Source organism: Anneissia japonica, unplaced genomic scaffold, assembly GCF_011630105.1.
Source record: "Anneissia japonica isolate Jap-2015-1 unplaced genomic scaffold, ASM1163010v1 scaffold288156_len112963_cov179, whole genome shotgun sequence".
Lineage (NCBI taxonomy): Eukaryota > Metazoa > Echinodermata > Crinoidea > Comatulida > Comatulidae > Anneissia > Anneissia japonica.
Window position 1 is genome coordinate 29,359 of NW_022729727.1, and position 5,169 is coordinate 34,527.

At 33.4% G+C, this 5,169-nt stretch overlaps 1 protein-coding gene across 1 annotated transcript in view; it reads left to right on the forward strand.

The window, feature by feature from the left end:
• Positions 1-3,809: 3,809 nt before the first annotated feature.
• The window catches only part of LOC117114712, a 22,884-nt gene continuing 21,524 nt past the window's right edge, over positions 3,810-5,169 (forward strand). Inside the window, exon 1 of the mRNA XM_033258402.1 lies at positions 3,810-4,047. The gene's annotated coding sequence lies outside the window, so the exon portion shown is untranslated. The remainder of the gene's footprint in view (positions 4,048-5,169) is intronic.

Here is a 5,169-nt window from a genome sequence, read left to right on the forward strand (position 1 = left end):
CTGGGCTACGCACAAAGCATTAACATGTAACCTTATCACGCCTTCATACACAATGGTCAGTGGAGGCTTAGATTATAACATGTAAATTTTCACTGAGGTTTCGCACTGACATAATAAAAATTAACAATAACGTTCTAAAATGTCTAAAATGTTTTCTTAAACTAATACTAATCAAATACATAAAAATAACATACCCCAAATATGCAACATTTGCAAATTTATCATGAGTAACAGAAGTGAAGGTACACTCTTCTTCACAAACATGCCGCTACTAACGCGCTAACAGGAAATATAGCGCCACCAAATAGCACTACTCAATAGCGCCACCAATTTTCTTAAAACATATACTAGGAGATTCTTTACAGGCCCTATAGATCACAAAACTACCATCAAAAACAAAACATAAAAAAAATGCTTGTTGACATGAAAATTCCAATGGATTAAAAAGAAGCACTTCTATTTATATTTCACAAAATATAAAATTGGGACTTACCACTTTACAAATACACATGCACATTATATCGACCTTAACAGTAAGAAAATTATAAAACATAAATAGGCCTAATCAGAAAATTTTCAAAGAATTTAGTCCATTCAAGTCCATCATTAACATTACAAGTCTTGCGAGAAACATTAAACGCGTAAAAAAAAAACAAAAAAAAAAAACCAAATATCCTTTCGTATCAACTTGTATAATAAGCATACCTGTTACATATATATATATATATACACATGTATATACACATGGAAAGCACTATGTATGCTTAGAGTTCCGTTTAATAAAATCATGATCATACTGATATGCTAGGCCTCTCACTTCCAGAATGTGCTGGTGTCTCTGGCCCGTTAACCAACCCACAACACCAGAAATTAAAACTGTAGGATCATCAAATTTCTCTTCATTACTATTCTGCTCTTTGCAATCAACTTCATAATTCCATGCTACTGAAGTAGAATACCCTGTCATGTTTGTATCCTCTATTGAAAATCCATAACAGATTCCTCAATTAAGCATTTTGTTAAACTCTCAGAATAATCAGGGTCCATCAATGCAAAAATAGGCTCTTACAGCAATCTGGATTTGATGAAATAACTGTGCCTAGATCATAACAATTTAAACCCCACATGTTTCAAAATTCCCATTCTGTACATGGAATGTAGAGTAGGTAGTAAGACTTTTCCCAACGGTACTCCAACTAGTCTTAATAAATTAAAAATATATATTTTTATATTGTATATATTTTTGATATTTGATATCAAAAAAAATTTTTTTTTAAATATAATATAAAAATATAAAAAAAATGTATAAATTGTGATTTTGAAAAATAAAAGGAAACATATAAATACTCCCTAGACAAGTGACAAAGTAGCCCAAACAATGACAAAAACAAAATGGATATATATATATAATATATATTTATTTATTTATATATATATACTGTTATTTATTTATATATATATATAAAGTTTGCCTCTGTTCTTTATTATATATATATATATATATACTGTATTTTTATATACTTATTTGTGTATATATATTTATATATTTATTTATTTATATATATATATATACTGTAATTATTAATATATTTATTTATATATTTATTTAATAATAATAATAATAATACACATTTTTAAAGCATATACATTTATATATTTGTTTGTATATTTTTTGTATATTTATTTGAATATTTGTTTGTATATGTATTTATATATATTTATATAAAAAGTCTCATAACAGTCGTGGCGATCAACCCAGCGCGTTTTTACACAAATCCTTTATTTTCTTTTTTTTGCCATTATAATCTGGACTTCTTCCTAATACAGTTTCAAACATTGCCTGACGTTTTGGAGAATTAGCAAAGAACAGAAATACTTCATTGACTGAACCAATCATATTTCGAATAGCTGGTTGCTTACATGATGAAGCAATACTCAGATAGATTCAGGGACAGGTTCTGTTTCACAAGTGTTATGATCACAGTGTCATGATGAGAGCCAGATTCAAAATCATTGGTAGTTTCTTCCACATCATTATTATCGTAAACATGAAAGAAAGTATCTAGTTTAACACAACGTTTAACTTATTGTCACAATTGGTTTTAATGGTGCCTTGATGACTTTTCTGGCTTGTAGACGACAAGTGGAACACAAATTCACAAACTTTTGAACTGCACACCGTGGAAGGCATGTAAAGTTCCTTTCAACCTGAATGGAACTGCACTACACAAATTACTACAAATACAACAAAAATACCAAGTTAAACCTTCAAAAAAAACCAAATACCAGGCATATGAATGAAAAACAAAAATTAGTTTTCTGTCTCAGTCTCCGTTTTAAACTTTTTTTTTTAACTTAATATAAAAAAAACTAACTACTAAAACTAAAACTAGAAAAACTAGACTAGTGGTGGGGCTATGCAATCATTAATTATTTCATAAGATTCCTATCAAATCTTACACTCCCCCACAATGAGGATATCTCATTAATGCAATATTAAACAAATTGATCATAATAACAATAATGATGTACTACAACATGATATTCTCAAATATAAACCCACTACAGTACATATTACATCCACTGCTCCAGTTTAATTAATTTAACTACAGAACGCTTATAGACTTTATCTTTATTCTTAATGTCAGCAATCCTGACTTCGACTACCACTCCTACAGGCCAGTCACCTCTCTGGGCTTGGTTATCAACCACCAAAACCTTGTCACCTTCTTTTAGATTGCGGACCTCCTCAACCCACTTCTGCCGTATTTGCAAACTTGGCAAATATTCGGATATGAACTTTTTCCAAAATAAGTCAATAATAAGTTGGCTGAAATATAAATAAAAAAAGGGTATACAAAAATAGTAATAGAGATAAAAATAAATACTAATACTATATGTTATCTTTTTTAATATTTTTTTCTTTGAAGCCATTAAGCCATTTTGTACAATAGTCAATGTTAAAGAACATTTGTAGATCAAATTTATTTAAAATGGATTCAATATTTTGAAGCCATTTCTTTTATTTTTCTAGATGTAAACATTCCCAAATATTTTTAATTATTAGCTTCATTAATGAAATTATTACCAATTGGCCATTTCCTATATATATTAAAGCGTTGCCCAGTTACAATGACATTGGACTTATCAAAATTAAAAATCATTTTCCATTTTGTAGCAAAATCATTTGCCGCATTCAAAAGTAATTCTAAATCTTCCTCACTATCTCCAATTAAAATAATATCGTCTGCCCAGAATAAACTGCCGATTTTTACATCAAAAATATTTATACCTAAACCTCTTTCCTTAATAATTTTATTGAGCTCATTAATGTACACCTATATGGTGAATAGAATTGGAGATAGTGGGCAACCTTGTTTTACACCTTCGTCAATATTAAAAACATCTGTTTCATGGTCACCAAATGAAACCTTTCCTTTTATAGTATTCTTATTATATCTCTATGGTTTAAACTAAGTGGCACATAACAAAACTAGACTAGTGGTGGCGCTATGCAATCATTATGCGCGCTCGCCCCCCCCCCCCCCCCCCCCCCAATTGCTATAAATTAATTAGTTCTAATTCTACTTTAAATAATTATGTCAATAAAAATAAAAAATTATAAAGAATTATATGTCATCGTTATATGAAAACATGCCAAAAACTCCTATGGACAATTTCACGTTTTTGGTAGTGTCCCCTGAATAGGGGACCCCTATTTAGGGGACACCCCTATTAAGTCGTCCCCTTAATAGAGGTTCTACTGTACTTGCTATCCATAAAACGTGATTGTTCAACGAAATGTAAAGCTTATTAATCGTGGCAGGTCGTAATTATCTTGCATTTGAGTTCTCGTGTCATGCTTTTGACCTTGCTCCTTGTTATGTTAATTAAGAGGTCAAAGTGACGTTTTGTTCATAGCAACATCCAAACTTAGGAATTGGGCAACCAAATACGTTCCAAAATTTAGACGTAGTTGTTGCCTAATTTCAAGAGCCTCTCTACCAGCCTGCTCTCTACAGGATTCAACGAGATTCCGTTTAAAAGGTAAAACATTTCTGGCGTAGGCTAGGCCCCTAGGCTAGGTTAGTGTGAAATTTTAAAAAAATCATTTTAAATTTTCCTAGCCTAGGCTAGCCTAGCCTATCTTCCTTGCTAGGTCCCTGGCCTGGGCCTAGTTAGTAACTAGGCCCTAGGCCTATGCCTACGTAAGTTAGCGCCGGACTAGGCCCTAGCCTAGGCCTGCTTTCCTTGCTGTTGTGGCTGGTTGCTGAAAAATAATTGGTCAAGGCTAAGGCTAAGGTCAAGGCTAATAATAATACTCACAGTAGCTGTCCATACATAAAGAATAAAGAGAAAAGTGTCGGTTCTCTTTAGGGTAAGTTTACCGTATTAGACGTATGACCCACAATATGAGGTAGGTTGCATAGAAAGGCATCTTACCTTAGGCTTCCTATGATTATAGAGATTTGCTAGGTCTCTATAGATTCTTATACTACTCGGGATACTATATAGTAAATCGTGTTATACTTATTACTACAGATGACTTAAGATATAGGCCTATATGATAGCATAACTCACCTAAATCACTGCTGGCTTGTGGTCCAGGTGAAAGTTTAATGAATGCGGTTTGTATAATTGTAGTACAGTATATGTTGTCAAGGCTATCGTTCAATCTAAAGTGACGCTTCACCCTCCAGCCTCTCGTTGGGACGATGACGTCATCCCGGGGCGCAACGTCATAGGTCATGACCGCCCTTACACATGGGATCATGTGACCACCAGAGTCTATTGATCAGGTGACTGCCAGCTGGCCGGCACTACAACTATATAGGACAAAGTGGACATACTTACCATTCACTCGCAGGTGCAATTCACTCGCTAACAGTGGTAGGTAGGCTAGTACTAGTATAGGTATGTCTCGGTTTATCGTCAGTATCTCCAGTTCTCCTTTCTTCTCCTCTGCACTCTGTGCGGGGTTCCCCATAGGGTCTTCCACGGGTGCGTCGATTTCCCCCAGTGATTGGCTGCAACGTATAGATGACGTCATTCACAACAAATCACCGGGGCAGCGGCACATCACTCGTCCCACTTTTATTTTTTTAGAATTCCTTCTGGATTCTCCTGGCTTCCCCATCACAGTTGTTTTTTTTTTTTTTTTTTTTTGTG